Source organism: Notamacropus eugenii, chromosome 7, assembly GCF_028372415.1.
Source record: "Notamacropus eugenii isolate mMacEug1 chromosome 7, mMacEug1.pri_v2, whole genome shotgun sequence".
Classification (NCBI taxonomy): Eukaryota; Metazoa; Chordata; class Mammalia; order Diprotodontia; family Macropodidae; genus Notamacropus; species Notamacropus eugenii.
In genome coordinates, this window is record NC_092878.1 from 87,290,225 (window position 1) to 87,309,031 (window position 18,807).

The following is an 18,807-nucleotide window of genomic DNA, read 5'->3' on the forward strand; positions in this document are numbered from 1 at the left end:
TGACTAGGAGGATAGTGGTACCCTCAATAGTAATAAGGAAATTTAGAAGAGAGAAAGGTTTAGGTGAGAAGATAATGAGTTGAATTTTGAACATGTTAATGTTAAGCTATTTATAGGATACCCACTTCGTCACGTTCAATAGACAGTTAGAGACACAAGTCTAGAGCCAAAATAAATACATTTAAGAATCATCAGCCTAGAGATCATTGAATTCATGAGAGGTGATGAGAGGAGGCCCTGTGGTTAGTGGGCATGACCTGGATGAAGGAGACTGAGAAAAAGTCAGAACAATAGGAGGAGAACTGGAAAAGAGTAGTTGTCATGAAAGTCTAGAAAGAAGAAATTATCAAGGAAAAGAAGATGGTCAGTCTCCAATGCTGCAGAGAGTTCAGGAAGGATGAGCATTGAGAATAGGTCATTAAACTGAGCTATTAAATGATCTTTAGTAACTCTGGAGAGAGCACTTTTGGTTGAATGATGAAATCAAAAGTCAGAGTACAGAGATTTAAGAAACAGGTGAGAGAAAGTTAAGTGAGAGTGAAAGGTCCCTATTGTGATAAGTTTCTCAAGTAATTTAGCCACAAAGAGAAGAAGAAATACTGGATTATAATGGAGATGGAATTATTTGTAGACAGTAGAGAAGCAGTCCATAAACAGCCATTGAAGATGAGTGAGAAGGTAGAGCAATGTGCTGAAGGAGACATGATGGAATGGGATCACTTATGCATGCAGGGCCATTTGCCTGAGCAAGGAGAAGGACCATCTCTTCATAAAAGACAAGGATAAAAACAGAAATGTTGGCAGAAGGCATCTGAGGAATGTGAGGTAAGGAAAGAAGACAGAGCTCAATTATTTTTTCAGTAAAATATGATGCAAGGTTCTCAGCTGAAAGGGTGGAGAAGAGGATCTAGGGGAGATTGGAGAGGGGATGAAAGGTTTGGAAGGACCACTGGGGAGAGAACAATAGTGAGTTAATTAGGGAAGTGTAAAAAGGATTGCCTTATAACAGTGAGAGCCCAGTTGAGATTATATGACAAATTTGTAATGGACCCAGTCAGCACGGTTTCATGATTTATTGTACAGGTACATAAAATGATTGGGTATTTTTTGTAACTAGACAAGAGTTTGAAGACACAAGCTCATCTTGGATATACACTGATGTTAGGGGTGTAAGCTCAGTTTTCACGTGGACAGTCTCAGGCAGGTAAAGGTGAGGACTTCTAAACCTCAGAGTTCTCATGAGGCCCCCCAGGGAACAGCTGGGAACTGAGGCATGAAACACGGGCTATCTCGTGCATTTCTACCTCTTCTCAGTGGGAAACTTGCTGGGGAGAGCATCCCACCCTTGAGATTGGCCCGTGGTCTGAGCATATCTGTTGTTGACTAGCTAGAGGCTGAGAGCAGGCACGGTATTCACGTGCAAACTATGCGCTGGGAGAGCTTAAGTAGGGACAGGAAAGTCTGAGGCGTTCCTTTTGCACCAAGGGGCCCTTAGAGGGAGGAGGGGCCCTCCCCTCCTCCACTCCCATCCTCTTGCTGTAAGATCCTTGCCCCTTGGGAGGAGGAGGATTCCTCTTTCCTGAGGAAGAATTCACCCTGCACATGTAACCAAGACCCTAAATAAAGCCTAACCCTTGTTCGACTCTGGAAAGTCTCTTCTCTCAATACATTTATCCGGTTGGCCACCGAAGACCTGCGAAGGTGAAAGGTAAGACTCGGGTAGCCCATCAGCCTCTATGCCGAACACACTGACAGGGCCTTAGGAACAAATCCAGTAGCAGAAAAAACAGCAGAGATAACACATATCTTTTTTGTTGTTGTTGTTGCTCCCACATGGTTTTGATTTCTTCACCTAGGTCTAGATATTTTGAAAGCATTTTATCCCATGTAGTTTGGAGATTATTGTCTTTATTATCACTACTGCTCCCATTGCATGAGTTAGCCATATGGATGCTACATTTTAATTACATCAGGTTTAATCTCACTAAAGAACATGCCTAACAGTCCCTTAATAATATCTGAATGTCAGGGGTGAAGCCAAGATGGTGGAATAGAAGGACAGACCTGCTCTAGCTCTCCCCACATAGTACATCAAATACCTGTAAAAAATGACTGTAAACAAATTGTAGAGCAGCAGAAACCATAAATGGATGGAATGAGACAGGATTTTAGCCCCAAACAGCCTGGAAAGCCAACAGGAAAGGTCTATCACATCAGGCTCAGAGCAGAGCACAGCCCAACCTTGGCCACGCATCATGGCTCAGTCAGGACTGGAGCAGGCTTCAGGGTGTGGACTCAACCCATAAATGCCAAAGACAGCTTCAAAGGTCAGTAAGAAAGCTCTTTAACCTGGGTGAGAGGAGAATGTGGTCTGACCCCAGTCCTGGCCCCAGGGTGGTGGCAGACACTGCAGCAACCACATACACTTTTGGAGTCCTCAACCTAAAGACCCTGGAGGAATCAAGCAGCTGATCTGAGTCTCAGTCCTGAGTAGGGTGGTGGTCCTGGGGTGAGGAGCACTGGCCTGGTGGAGCTGGTGGTGGCAGTAGAGAGGGAACCCTACTCACAGTTCCAGGGCAGAAAAGAGTGCTTGGGGTTGCTCACAGATAAGAGTGCAGGACACCTTGGAGGAACTGAGAACTTACAAGTGCCTGGAGTATACCCTCCATTTGACAAAGGACTCAAAAAGTCAAGTAAGTGGCTGTGGAAAAGTCCAAAACAGGGGAAAAAAAATAAGACTATAGAAGGTTACTTTCTTGGTGGAAAGGTATTGTCTTCCATCCTTTCAGATGAGGAATAACAAAGCATACCATCAGAAGAAGACATCAAAGTCAAGGCTTCTACATCCAAAAACTTCAAAAAAATATGCAATGGTCTCAGGCCATGGAAGAGTACGAAAAGGATTTTGAAAATCAAGTAAGAGGTGAAGGAAAAATTGGGAAGAGAAGTGAGAGCAAAGCAAGAAAATCATGAAAAGCAAGTCAACAGCTTGCTAATGGAGACCCAAAAAAATGCTGAAGAAAATAACACCTTTAAAAATAGACTAACCCACATAGCAAAAGAGGTACAAAAAGTCAATGAGGAGAAGAATACTTTAAAAATCAGAATTAGCCAAATGGAAAAGGTAGTTCAAAAGCTCACTGAAGAAAATAGTTCTTTAAAAATTAGAATGGAGCAGATGGAAGCAAATGACTTTATGAGAAACCAAGAACTTATAAAACAAACCAAAGAATGAAAAAATAGAAGACAATGTGAAATATCTCACTGGAAAAACAACTGACCTGGAAAATAGATCCAGGAGAGATAATTTTAAAATTATTGTTCCACCTGAAAACCATGATCAAGAAAAGAGCCTAGACATTATCTTTCAAGAAATTCTCAAAGAAAACTGCCCTGATATTCTAGACCCAGAAGGCAAAATAGAAATGGAAAAAATTCACTGATCATCTCCTGAAAGAGATCCCAAAAGGAAAACTCCTAGGAATATTGTAGCCAAATTCCAGAGTTCCCAGGTCAAGGAGAAATTATTACAAGCAGCCAGAAAGAAACAATTTAAGTATTGTGGAAATACAATCAGGATAACACAGGATTTAACAGCTTCTACACTAAGGGATAGAAGGGCTCGAAATATGATATTCTAGAGGTCAAAGGAGATAGGATTAAAACCAAGAATTACCTACCCAGCAAAACTGAGTGTAATACTTCAGGGGGAAAAAAATGAAATTTCAATGAAATAGAGGACTTCCAAGCATTCTTGTTGAAAAGACCAGAGTTGAATAGAAAATTTATCTTTCAAGTACAAGAATCAAGGGAAACATGAAAAGGTAAACAGGAAAGAGTATTCTTAAGGAACTCATTAACTTTAAACTGTTTACATTACTACATGGAAAGATGCTATTTGTAACTCATGAGACCTTTTTCAGTATTACAGTAGTTAGAGGGAATAGATATATATGTAGGTATATATGGATATGTATGTGTATATTATATATGTGTTGGTATGTATATGTGCATGAGTGTATTTGTGTGTGTATATATATGTATGTGTGTATTTATGTATATATACATATAGAGAGAGAGTCAGAGGGCACAGGGTGAGCTGAATATGAAGGGAGAATACCTAAAGAAATAAAATTTACTGTTGATTGGAATGTACTAGGAGTAAGAGAAAGGGAGAGGTAAAATGTAGCAAATCATCTTACATAAAAGAAGCAAGAAATAACTTTTACAATGGAGGGGAAGACAGGGAGATGAATGGAAATAATTGAGCCTTACTCTCATGGGATTTGGCTTAAGGAAGGAATAACACACACTCCATTGGATATGGAAATCTATTTTACCCTGTAGGAAAGCAAGGGGGAAGGGGACAGGAGAGGTAAGATAACAAAAGGGATAACAAATTGGGGAAAGGGATAATCAAAAGCAAACACTATTGTGGGAGAACAGATCAAGGGAGAGAACAGAATAAATGAAAGGCAGGATAGGACAGAGGAAAATGTGGTTAGTCTTTTACAACATAACTATTATGGAAGTGCTTTGCTTTGTTACACATGTATGACCTTTATTGAATTGCTAGTTTTCTCAATGAAGGTGGGTGGAGAAGAAGGGAGAGAATATGGAACTCAAAACTTTAAGAATGTATGTTAAAAATTGTTTTAGCATGCAACTGGAAATTAAGATATACAGGCAATGGAGTATAGAAATCGATTTTGCCCTTTAGGAAAATAGAGGGGAAGGGAATGGACAAAGGGTAGGTAATAGAAGGGAGGACAGACTGGAGGAAGGGGTGGATAGGGTGCATGCTGTCCTGGGGTGGGGAGTGGGGAGAGATGGGGAGAAATTTTGAATTCAAATTCTTGTAGAAGTGAATATTAGAACGGAAAAATAAATTCTATATTAAAAAATAATAATAATATCTGAATGTCACATTCAGGTGTTCAGTGAATCAATTTAATTCAGAAAAAAACCATTAAACTGAATTGCTTATAGTATGTAGTCATTTAAAATGTTTTTTTACAAGAATAGAAGATTATAGAAAGAATTTTATAAGAGGGAGCACGTTCTTAATAATTGTTTTTGTTGATGTCAGTTCTCTCGGACATTCTTGTCAAATGGAAACTATATCATTCAGATACTGTGTTGCCCAGCAAACACAGGTATGGAAGACATACATAATGTAGTACTCAGGGCTACCCTCCCCAGTTGTTCTCCAGAGAACTTCTCTGGATTCAAGGTACTTTGTGAATCAGAATCCTCTGCAAGTCATAGCCTATGAGCCCTCACCAATATGTTCATTTGCAATAGTCTGCCAAAAAGATTTTTAAAGAAAAAGGTCTTTTAATGAAATACCACAGTAAAAAAAAGTATAAACAAAATATTTCCCACATGAACCTAGAACTCAATCTCTCATAATAATGTTTGGAGAATGCACATGACCAGGACACCCTGGGGCACATATATAGGAAACACATGCGTCCCCTGCAAACACAGGGAAAGGCAACTCATTTTTATGTTACTGATGCCTTCTAACAATGTCATTATCCCTTCTGGGCCTTCTCCCTGCCATGCATCATGTGTCTGATGCTCCAAAAGTTGCATCCTTCTCTACTGCTCTGACCCAGGAATTGCATCTCTACTAACTCTCCACTACACATCACATCTCCACTCCAGCTGGTCTTCAGCTACGGAGCTATTTTCAGAGTAGCCAATATTTTGCCCACCATCCGTTGGGAGATGCTGCGATTAATAGTACTCTTTCTGCAGGGAAAAGCAATAGACTTTTCAGCCACTGCATTTACTAGGTCACAGTTGGTCTTCAAGTGAGATGTTGTCTTCAAAGCAAATTATGACATGTGTAAACAGCAACACTTGAGTACATCTGAGAAGTCACTGGCAGAGATAATCTCTCATGCAGGGCAGACCACAACCAATTTACACCTTCTCATTGCACATGATTCTTATCTAAGTCCTCTTACAAACCCTCCAATGTGCTAGAGACCTTTCTCTAGGCCTTTTCATGTCCATGGTACCAGTTAAAACTATCCATCTTCTCTCGGTCTCAGTCTGACACCAAGTCACCTCCTTTTCCGATCATCCTTTTCTTTTTTGCTGGTTCTCCAGCCTAGATGTAGAAATTGGATCTTTTGCAAATTGGCAGCTAGAACTTAACTGAGAAAAAAGCTTTCCTTAGGGACTGAGAAAATGAAGGTAATTTTTTAAATGTACTGCAAATAGCAAATTCAAAACAAATGAAAAAAATGCTTCATTGAGTTAACAGTAAACTAAAAAAGCAATAAAATTGATTTTTTAAAAGCACTTTCACTGAGTTCAAATAATAGAAAAACTTTTATTAATTTAATTTTGGACTCCTTTGAAGCATGTTTTATTTTTTTCACTTCATTATTATTCTTAAGCCTTGAACTCAGACTATCTCTCTCTCTCTCTCGGGCATATGAAACCTACCACTTTGCCTCTAGATTTTAGTCTCAATTATCCCCTTCACAGATGAGAACTTGCTAATAGAAGATTTTCCCATTTAAATATCCATTAAAAAGCTCACCTAAGATTTGCTCCAACATTGTCTAATTTTTCCAAGTTGCTAGGAAAATGCTGTAGCCACACATCTAAATGGCACATAGATCCAGAAACAATTCCCTTGAGTTTAAAAATAGCTGTCCCCATCAAGGAAGAAAAGACACTTACATAAACCTACCAGCATTGCTTTGTAGGGCCTCCACTTGTGCCTGAACCCTAGTCCTCCCCTGAAACAAGGTCATAGAGCTTGAAGGGACCTCAAAAACCATCCAGTGCCATCCCCTCATTCTAAAGAGGAGCAAACTTCACCTCAGAGAGGTGAGCAGCAAAGGTAGAGGGTTTTTAGCACATCAAGCCTACTTTGTCCTCAGATCTTACCTGGTAAGTACATACACCTGGTGAATACATATGGTACAAAAGTACCATCTATTTGTGCATTCTTTATACCTACCTAATAAGGCAACTGAAAAGAGATAATGAAAGAAATGACATCCAGTCCCTTGTACTAGGAAAAATAGCTTTAGAGCATTGCAAAAATCAGGCAGGTTTTTCAGGTGAATTGTATAGTGGTAAGCGACTGGATGTGTCAAATGCATTTGCTATTTGACTTTCTGTAACCTGGGTAGTCACAGAATTAGGTGGCATCTTTGAAAATGGTAATGCATTCACTTTCCTAGTACATCAGCAAAGCACCTGAGTAGTAACTGAGGTTGTGAGCAGTAGACTTAGTGCCAGTCCTCAGGAAAAAGACCACTTCTCATCAGTACCATCACTATCCATTTTTATCATAAATGGCAGTATATCCATGCCATACCATTAGGCCAATAAAATGCTATAATTTTCATGGAGGACTTTACTGACATTTAGAAATGGATGAGACAAACAAATATGTGGGCATAAAGAGTTCTTCTGGGAGTTAAAGCTGTCTGCTGGGATTCACATTGCAAAATCTTTCTTAGTTCAAAACCTTTCTCTCATCCTGAGAAAGAAGTATGGAGTCTGAATACAGATTGAAGCATGCTAGTTTCTCTTCTTCTTTTTTTAGTGGAGAAGTTTTTTAAAGCATTAAAAACAAGCATTAGAAAATAATGCAAACATTAAAAAAAAATCTTTCCTTTTTGAGGTCCTTCTGGGATCTCCAGGAGTATATGAAATAGAAGTAAAAGAAGATGCAGTTCTTGTCTTAAAACTTTTCTTAGAGATAAGTATTAACCTATTAGTCATCAACCAAGGTTTACATTATTGAAATACATTTAAAAGGAGTATTATTTTTATGACAATCAGAAAAGTAGGATCATAGGAACGTAGATTTCAAACTGGAATATTGAACGTTTCAAAGAGATCTTGGAGGCCATCAATACTAACTGTCTCATTTTATACATAAGGAAACTGAGGCCTGAAGTGTTGGGATAAGAGGGGACAGAGCCAAGATGGCAAAGTAATAGCACTGACTTGCTAGCACTCTTCCCCAAAACCCAGTCAAACGCCTGTAAAAAATGACTCTGAACAAATTCTGGAGCTGCAAAACCCACAGAATGATGGAGAAAAGCCCAAGACAGCGGGGAAGACCAATTGGAAGTGTCTATTGAGCTACACTGGGAGCAGAATGCAGTGCAGCATGGGTCATGCCAGCATAGAAGGGACTTGAGAATGCCTTAGGAGGACTGAATCTTGGGTACTGAGGACAAATTGGAAGTTCAGAGGAAAAAACCTGTAGGACCTATATGAGAGAATAGAGTGATTGGGCCCCAGCCCCAGGGCAGCAGAGGGGTTGGAGGAGCCCTAGAAGGAGGAGAAGCCCAGGGCAGCAGTAGCAGGGGCAGTAACATCGGCTGTCTCTGGAGCTCTGGGTCCACAGTTTGTGGGGGGAATCAAGCAGCTGACAGTACACCCCCCAACCCCACTGAAAGCACAGAACTACTTTGACAAGGAGCTCAAAAGTCAAGTAAATAGCTGGGAAAATGAGCAAAAACCGGAAAAAGAATCAGACTGTAGAATCTTACCTTGGTGACAAAAAAGACCAAAGTATACAAACAGAAGACAACAAAGTCAAAGCTCCCATATCCAAAGCCTCCAAGAAAACTATGAATTGGTCTCAGTCCTTGGAAGAGCTCAAAAAGGATATTGAAATTCAAATAAGAGAAGTAGAGGAAAAATTGGGAAGATGAATGAGAATGATGCAAGAAAATCATGGAAAGTTAGTCAACTGCTTGCTAAAGAAGACCCAAAAAAATGCTGAAGAACAGTTGAGATAAAATGCCAAAGGTCAAATAAGTAGCATGCAGTAAAGCCAGGTTTCAAACCAAAGTTCTTTGACATAGACATTTATTATTATTATTATTAATAACATTACTAGTTAATTTTGTTAATATAAAATATTACATGATGGCATATTGATATCATTAATATGTTTATGATAAGGAGAGTAATAATATTCACATAGAAAGTTCTGGAAAGTTTATAAAATATCCCAGTTTCCCCTAAATTTGTTCTGGATCAGTGTCAACAAACTAAAGCTAAGGAGCCTCATCGAATTTTGGATGACCCTTGAACTAAGAATATTAAGTACATTTTTAAAGTTATCTGGTTGTATTAAAAGTATCTAAAACATGCTTTGCTCAGAACTGTACAGAGTATGCTGGCAGTCCCTGCTTTGGACCCATGGTGTTAAACTCAAATAGAAATGGATCCTAACCCTAACTGCCTACTCCATATTGACTTAGAATACCAGAAATTAGCATTATCTATATTGTATTTTATTTGCATTTCAACATTTCTCAATTATACTTTAGTCTGTGGCACTGAGGAGTTTTGCTGACTCAAGGGTATGATGCCTCAACTCTAGACAAAGTTTGCCCACCTTAGGGACCCTCTCAGGTATATTTTGATAGGAGGCAGCGTGGTAAAGTGGAAGGAATACTGCCTCTGGAATCAGAGGCCCTGGGTTCAAGCCTCATCTCTGAAATTTTACAACCTGTGTGATCTTGTACAAGTCAGTGAGCTGCTCTAGTCCTCAACTCTCTCAACTTTAAAGTGAAAGGTCTGGATTAGATGACCTCCAAAGTCCCTTCCAGCTGTTGATCTATGACTTCCTTTATTTTGAATGGAGAGAGCATGGATTTGGAGTTTGAATGCTTGACTGCCACTTATTAACTGTGTGACCTTGGGCAAGTCACCTAACCTTAGACAAAGCCTCAGCTCCCTTATCTGTAAAATAAAAAGGCAGGAACAAGTTGACCACTAAGGTCTCTCTCAACTCTAAGTCTACGATTTTAAGCATAATAGAAAGCAATTAAACTTGAGAAAACAGAGTTTATCAATAGGAATTTTTATGATGATAAGGCTTCAGTCAGTCACCACCTCTCTTCTTTCTTCTTAATTAATTCACAGTTTAAGGAACAGAGAAGTTAGTCACGAAAAAGATTAAGAATCTCTTTTTAATGTCCCATTGCAAACAATCTTAACGTATGCATCTGAGCTCTCTAGAGATAATAGGGATTCTTAACTAGAGGTTGGAGCCCACACAGTTGGATTTCCCTTGGATATCAAAACGCCTTAGTCATAGTGTCAATGATTTGTTGATGGAACCCAGTGCTATAACTAGAATTTTTTAAGCTGCTGAGGTAAACTACACAAAATATCTCCAAAGCAAGCAGTATGAAACAGAACCTCAAAGCAATTTTTTTAAAATTCACTTCTGAAGAATATAACAGCAAGTAAAATAGGATCTTTTGCTGTTTTTGTTTTAGTATAATCAAGAAGTATAATACATCTATTTGAATGTGACTGAGGAGGATCTTTCCCACCCATTGTAAGGCCTGGGAAGATTTGTAAGAAGGTCCATGCCTTTTGTTAATGAGGCACTCGTTCTCAAGGGATATGATACCCTCTGGCTCTAAAAAGTGTATAAAGACTCAGGAAGTGAGGTTTTACATTGGGCTTAGTTTGGTAGGAAGGTTTGAGTGTCAGATGAGGACTCTGGGAAGCCACAAAGGAGTCCTCTGGCTTTGAGAACCCAGATGTCATGCTTCCCTCTCTGGCAACTGGTCAGACATCTGTACCTGTCTGTTGAATTATGGTCAGGCAAAGGAAGCCATATCTGTTGACTCTTAATTTCTCTGTATTTTCTTTGAAGTTCGGGGTGCTGACTCCCCTGAAATAGGTGAATGATATATGCATTTGGTTAGAGGATTGATATATGTGCTTGATTAAAGTGATTGTTAACCCCTCAAAAGTTACCTTTCCTTTTATGAATGCAGATCTAAGAACCTGTGACTGCAGGCCTCCCTGTGTATGTTGGGGTGCTTACTAATAGAAAGAGAGAGAAAGACTTGGGATACAAGGCTCTATGAGAGAGAGACAGGACACTGCAAATGGTTGCTGAAAAGACACAGGGGATAGGAAGAAAGACTGCCCAGAAGGAGCTTACCTCATGTATAGCCATGGAGGGGGTTAGGGAGAAGAAACAAATCATCCCATAGCTTCCTAACCAATGCTCCTCTCAATTGCTTCTGTACTATTGAAAAAGTTGTAAGAGTTGTCAGCACCTACTAAATTTTGATGACAAAGCCCCAATTTCCCTGCTCTCGTTAGAGATCTGATTAAACCATAGAATTAGAGTCAATAAGTTCAACATTTTTGCTGATTTCCATTTACAAGTTTCCATTAATGACCTAGCACACAACAGGGAAGTTGTCATTCTAATATTTAAAATACCTCTGTATCCCCAAAGGTCTATTGCAAGGATAGATTGCTGTACTTATCCTTTGTTTTAGAAGACCATGACATCACAGAAATGATGACATGACTTGCACTGGACTTTGTTTTGAATGAGGGAGGGGAGTGCAAGGTCACCAGCCTCACTTTCTCCTCTAGCCACAAAGATCAAAGAGGAAAAGATCAGAATGATGTTTCATTTTATTAAATGGCTTTCCAGGATTACTTCCCTAGGGAGACCTCAAAAATAGCATCAAAACAGAAGAGTCGCTAAGATCTTAAATGTTGGAGTGATTTGGTAGCAATATAAAGTCAAAGCTGAGTGGATTGAATATTTGCATTTCCCCATATCTGTGTTTTTGACCTCTGAAACAATATTTTTCCTGGTGATTATGATGACTTCTCAGCCACATAAAGGCATGTACAATACTGCTCTAAAGAGGCTCTCACTGGTCTACTCAAAACACTAGCAACCATAAAGATGCCAGAAATATCACCACATTACCATTGCTTTAACTCTTTCTTATTTAGTATTGATTGTGCACCAAGAATGAGTAAAGCATTCTATGAAGAAGACAGTATAAGTCAATTACCTTTTATTGAACACCCAGAGGGACCATGGCTCTGCACCACAAACTTACTGTCTAGTTTGAACGTAGACAAACAGTTAAAAATGGATGGATTGTCCAATTATGTGGAGATATGGCATGATAAATGCATGTGTGAGAGGGTGTGTCAAGATGGACATAGATATGGAATTAAGGTTTCCTCCCATCTCATCTGAGAAGAAATGATTCCTGTCTCAAACTTTTAGCAACAGCTATATATTTATAGAGACATAATGGGTAGTGAGCAGTCCAACAACAAAAAAACAAACAAATAAATAAAAACAACAAACTTATAATCAGGGTTCAAGTCCTGCTTCTAACACATGCTAGTTATGTGACTATCTACAAGTTCCTTATCCTCTCAGGACACTACTCATCCTCCACCTCCAGCCCCAGGTTAACTTATTTAGACTGTAAGTAATAGATGAGTTCTTGAAAAGCTTTAAAGGAGGAATTTGCCAAGGGACAAAATGATGCACAGCTGCCTGTTTTTGTATAGCCTGTGAGCTAAGAATTAATTTTTTTTACATTTTTAAAGTTTTATTGTATTTTAAAACATAATATAGCCCCCAGGCAACTTGGCCCTTGGGTCACAGTCATAGAATGAAATTATAGGTCAGTACCAAACAAAGAAGGAGGAGAAATTACATAATACTTTATGAAGTATATGGGAACAGTATTACATAGAGCTGGCACAATTGGACTACCTTGTTTTCTAATCAAACATGCTACCAACAGTTTGTTTTGCAAGAGTTGATGTTAGTCTACCAGATTGCCATTTTACCCACTACACTTAACAGCCATTCATGCTGAATTAAGCTAGTATCCCTCCAAGGTATTTTTTACTTCTTACTTAAAGAAAAAGACTTTCTGAATCCCATGCTTAGTCAAATAGAAAAGGCCCTAAGAATCATAGCAAAGGGAGTTACAGATTTATATCTACTTCCTGGCTCTACATCCATACTACTTGTGTTTTATTAGGCAAGTCAGTTAACCTCTTTGGAACTCATTGAGGGTCTGGGTTAGATTTAAATGCTTATGATCAGGTGATCTAGAACTCTAAGGGAACTTAGAGATTGAGGAGGCCAACCCTCCCATTTTACTGGTGAGTAGTAGACTACTCAAGGAGGTTAAATGATTTACATAATGTCCCATAGGAAACAAGTAGCAATCTAGGTTCTAGGCCTTTTTTTTGCATGTCCTCTCACCTCTAAACCCTTGTCCTTCCCTCTTTGTTCTTCATGAGAGATCTAAGGTACTAAGGTCCACCTGGGGAACTATATTATAAAGTCTTGGTGCTAGTGAAAGACCCAGGGGCCACCCTGAGACCTGTAGCCATGGAATACATGTCGAATGTCAAAACAGAAAGAGACACTTGATTCCCTAATCCTTCCTCTAAGCCTTGCTGTCAGACATGGGCAAAACACTTCTCCTGTATTAGTTTTAGTTTCTTTACCTTAAAAACTAATGTTACGTAGTCATAGTATTTGCCTCATGTGGCTATTATGAAAATACAATAAAATAATCTCATCTTTCCTTCCCTCCCTTCCCTCCCACCCCAGAACCATGGACTCTTCCCCTGGGAATATAGGTTCTGATAAGTGAGCAATTGCCTTGTATTACCTGGAACCAAGACTCCACACAACTTCCCCAGCATCTAACATCCTCCCCCACTTCCTTTTTCAGTTCTCCACTACTACAGTGTCTTCCCCAATTAGAATATGAGGACAGGGACTATCTTGCTTGCTTATATAGGATGTCCATACCACTCAACACAGTGTCTGACACTTAGTAAGTGTTTAACAAAAGCTCTACATGCGTCTAAAGTATTTTTGCAAACTTTAAAGCATCACGTAAACGACAGTTGCTAGGCAGTGGTTTGCCCAAATCCATCAGGAACTTAGGACCTCTCCTTCCAAACTACTACACAAGGCTGCCCTTTACATATTTATCTCCCTTGGCCCACTTATCACATTCCTTCATCCTACTGTGTAATGAGAAGGGGGTATTAGTAACCCTGTTTAGCCCCAACAGGTTAAATGGAATTCCATGTACTACAGAACTACCTTTTCTGGTTTATTAGACATTTTCTGTTCCATACACTACACAAGGCAGTCAAACTTGTTTGATGTTCTTCACACTTGTCATTCTGTCTTCTATCTTTTGCCTTTGCCAAAACTACCCTTTAAAAGGACATCGGGGAAGAGCATTAGCCTGTCCCATTTAGCATAGAAAATTTTACATTGACAAAATATTCCCTCTGTTTAGCATTTAAAACAATCTGATTTCAATCTACATTTCCAACCTTATTGTATATAATTTTCCTTCATGCATTATTCAGTGCCCCACCCAAACTGGCCTTACTGGTCTTCACACTTGGCATTCCATCTTGAAGGTGTTACTTAGATTATGTATTGCACTCCTGCCTCACCAATACCTCTTAGAAACCTTACCATCCTTCACAATTCGGCTCAAACATTTGCTCCTATGTGAAGTCTTTCCTGATTCCCTCAGCAGTGAGTGTCTTCTTCCACAAATTATCTTGTGTTGATCTTGCAAATATTTCATATCTACTTATATGTGTCTATGTTGTCTCTCTGAGATCTCTTGAAGGTAAGACCTGTTTTGATAACATCTTTGTATTCTTAGTACCTAGCACAGTGCTTGGCACAGAGTAGGGGTCCAGTAAATGTGTGATAACTGATTGGTTAAAACGAGAATTTCTTGAGTCTCATGGCTGTCTAGCTGTTTTTTCCCACAGAGGCCCTGGAGCAGGTCACATAGATAGGTAGCAAGCTTTCACCTTCTCACATTCTATATGTGACATGAGCATTTTAAAAATTTAATTTTTTCTATATAACCACAAATTTTAAATCAGCAGTACTAGGCAGTGATTTTAGTCTTCTCACAGTTAGTGATGAGATAACCAGACTATCATTTAGGCAAGGGATCTGAGTAGAAGAATGAGATACAAACCTAGTTCACTGTCACGAAGATTGGCTGTCTTTGATTACCAGGTCCATATAGAGGAGTGAGTTTCAGGGTTCACTGGCTCACACCACTTGGAACTGAATCCTGAGCATTGAGTATAAAATAATTTCAAAGTCTTAGGATCATAAATTTTGATCTGTTCATCCAAGTCATAGGCATCAAACACATAACCCACAATACTCTTGAGTCTGGCTTGCACTGGATATATCAATTTTCATCTGATTTCAGTGTATTGATTGATGTATTTTTTTAAAAGAAGAATATACAAATAGGTGGTTTTTCTAAGTCTATAAGAGATCTTCAGGAATTTTTATGTATGATTTAGTGGCACCTATTTCAATTTGAGTTTGATGCCACTGACCTTGGTGATAGAGATGAAGATACAGAGCCAGAAAGGAGGAAAATGACTTACCCAGCATCACATGGGTAGCAAGTGGAAAACTTAAAACTAAATTCTTTGACTCCAAATCCAGGCTGAAGCAAACATGCAACCAGTATTATTTCCAGTTACCCAGGAATCCAAATACTATGCCAACATGCTCTGGAATAGCTGGACTCATATCATCAGGTCAGTGGATCTGGATATGTATAATAGTGTGGGGATAAAGACATGGATACCAATATTTAGAGTACAGAATTATGGATTAGGCCACAGTCACTAAATTAGTAATATAATTAATAATCCATCTATTGGGCTACTTCCTTTTTTAAGACTCAAATTTATTTTTTTTAGTTGCAAATTTTCTCTCTCACTCTCCATCCTCCCCTACCTATTAAGAAGAGAAGAAAAACAAAACTCATTATAAATATATATATACACATACATATATATTTATATATAGTAAAGCAAAGAAATTCCCTCATTAGCCATAGCCAAAAAAAGAGAAAAGAAACCAACCAAAAAGATGCTTCAGTCTGAATTCTGAGTCTATCATTTCTCTCTTTGGAAGTAGGTAGCAAGTGTCATCATGATATGACCAGACATTATATTGATTGGAGTTCCAGTTTTTCAAAATTGTTTATCTTTATTATATTGCAGTTATTATATAAATTGCTTGGGTTCTGTTCATTTCATTTTGCATAAGTTCATAGATATCTTCCCAGGTTTTTCTTCATCATTTCTTATAGTATGGATTATTCCATCAACTTCATATACTATAACTTGTTCAGTCACTCCTCAGTTAATAGGCATCCCCTCAGTTTCCAATTCTTTGCCACTATAAAAAGAACAACTGTAAATATTTTTGTACATATGGATCCTTTGCTTCTTTCCTTGATCTCTTTGTTGTATAGACCAAGTAATACTATTAACACAGCCTCACAGCTTTGGGAGCATAGTTTCAAATTGCTTTCCAGAGCTTGACCAATTCACAGCTCCATCAACATGGCATTAAAGTACCTGTTTTCCCACAGTCCCCCCAATATTTGTCTTTTCCTCTTTTGTCAACTTTGCCAATCTTCTGGATGTTGCATTTCTCTAATTGTTAGTGTTAAACATAGAGTGTACCTTTTTTGACTATTGATAACTTGGGTTTTTCCTCTGAATACTGACTATTCATATACTTTGACCATTTGTCAACTGAAATGGCTCTTATTCTTGCACATTTGAATCAACTCCCTATATGTATTAAAAATGAGACCTTTATCACAAAAACTTACTGCAAAAAATTTTTTCCCAATTTTCTGCTTCTCCTAATTATATCTGCCTTGGTTTTGATTGTGTAAAAACTTTAATTTTATGTAATCCAAATTGCCAGTTCATCTTCAGTAATCCTCTCTCTCATTTGTTTGATAATGAATTTTTCCCTGATCCATAGATCTGACAGTTAGTTTCTTCCATGCTCCTCCAACTTTTTTTTTGATGTCACCATTGCTGCCTAAATCATATGCCAATTAGGAATTTATCTTATTACGTATAGTATGAAATGGTGTTCTATAGCTAGTTTCCACCAGCCAACATTGTGGCTTTCCCCATAGTTTTTGTCAAATGATGAATTCTTGAATAAATAGGATCTTTGAGTTTATCAATCACTAGATTACTGCAGTCATCTGCTTTTGTAGATTGTGTGTCTAATTTGGTTTTTTTACTCATCAACTTGTTTCCTACTCACCACCAAATTGTTTTCATGATTATGGTTTTGTAGTATAGTTTGAGAAATGGTACTTCTAAGACTCCTTCCAATTTTTTTTTTATTAATTCTCTGGATATTCTTGACCTTTTGTTTCTCCAGATGATTTTTAATTTTTTTATAGCTCTATCAAGTAATTCTTAGGTAATTTGATTGGTATGGCACTGAAGTGCCTAAGTAAATTGACTTAGGTTATATGATGATTTTTATTATATTGGCTTGGCCTATCCATGAGCAATTAATATTTCTCTACTTACTTAGATCTATCTCCATTTATGTAAAGAGAATTTTGTAATTGTGCTCCTATAGTTCCTGTATGTGTGTCTTGGCAGGTATTTTATGATGCCTGTAATTATTTAAGGTGGAATTTTTCTCTCTGTCTGTTCCTGCTGGATTTTTGTTAGTAATATATAGAAATGCTGATGATGCTATCCTGCTAGTTTGCTTACTGCTAATGTTTTCAATTAGTTTGTTTTAGTTGATTCTCTGGGTTCTCTAAGTAAATCATCATCTGATCTGCAAAAAGTGAAAGATTTATGTCCTCTTTTCCCATGCTTATTCCTCCGATTTCATTTTTCTTGTTATGTCTATAGCTAGCATATCTCATACACAAATAAATAGTAACGGTAATAATTGACATCCTTGCTTTACCTCTGATTTTATTGAACAGTTTATCCTCACTATAGATAATACTGGCTCTTGATATTTGATAGGCACTACTTATCATTTTAAGAAAAGTTCTGCTTACTCCTATGCTTTCTCGTGTTGTTTGGTTGTTATTATTTTCTTAAACAAAAATGGATGTTGTATTTTGTCAAAAGCTTTCTTTGTGTCTATTGAAATAATCATTTTTGGTTTTGTTACTAATATGAACCATTAAGCTTTTGGTCTTTGTGACACCATGCATTCTGCTATCAATCAAGTCTGGTCATTGTATATAATCTTTGTGATATATTGCTGTAGTCTCTTTGCTAATATTTAAAAATTTAGCAGCAATATTCGTTAGACATAAAGCTCTATTTTTTTTCCTCTACTTTGACTCTCCCTGGTTTAGGTATCAAGACTATATTTGTGTCATAGAAGAAATTTGATAGGACTTCTTCTTTATCTATTGTTTCCCAAAAGTTGATGTAGCATTGGAATTAGTTGTTCTTTAAATGTTTGGTAGACTTTACTTTTAAGTCTACTCATGCGTTTGTTTGAGGGTTTGCAGGGTGGCATTTGCAAACAGTGTAAAGTCATTTGATGGCTTGTTCAATTTTTCTAAGATAGAATTACTGAAGTACTCTATTTCCTGTTCTGTTAATCTGAACAATTTATATGTTTGTAAATATTCATCTATTTTATTTAGATTGTCAGTTGCTTGGATACAGTTGAGCAAAATACTTTCTAATAATTACTCTTATTTCTTCAATAGTTGTGAAATTATTTTTTTAAATTTTTTATACTGGTAATTTGGTTTTCTTTTTTTACATCAGGTTAGTTAATGATTTATATTACTGGGATTTCTTTTTCTTTCAGTTTTGTTAATCAGGATTTCTATTTTGATGTTTAATTGAAGGGGTTTAATTTGTTGTTTATTCTAGGTTGTTGGGTTTTTTTTTAGTAATATGCCCAATTTGTTTACTTTCTCTTTGACTCTGGTAGAAGCATTTAGAGATATATTTACCTGTATGTACTAAAGCTTTAGCTGTACCCCCTCCCCCAAATTTTGGTATTTTTTGTCTTATTGTCATTATCTTGAATGAAATTATTGATTATTTCCATGATTTTTTTCCTGTGACTCATGCATTCTTTTAGGATTAAGTTATTTAGTTTCCAACTAATTT

At 37.7% G+C, this 18,807-nt stretch overlaps 1 protein-coding gene across 1 annotated transcript in view; it reads left to right on the forward strand.

Moving 5' to 3' along the window:
- GALNTL6 (polypeptide N-acetylgalactosaminyltransferase like 6) overlaps positions 1–18,807 on the forward strand; it is a 241,567-nt gene that overhangs the window by 214,552 nt on the left and 8,208 nt on the right. The gene's annotated exons all lie outside the window — the stretch shown is intronic.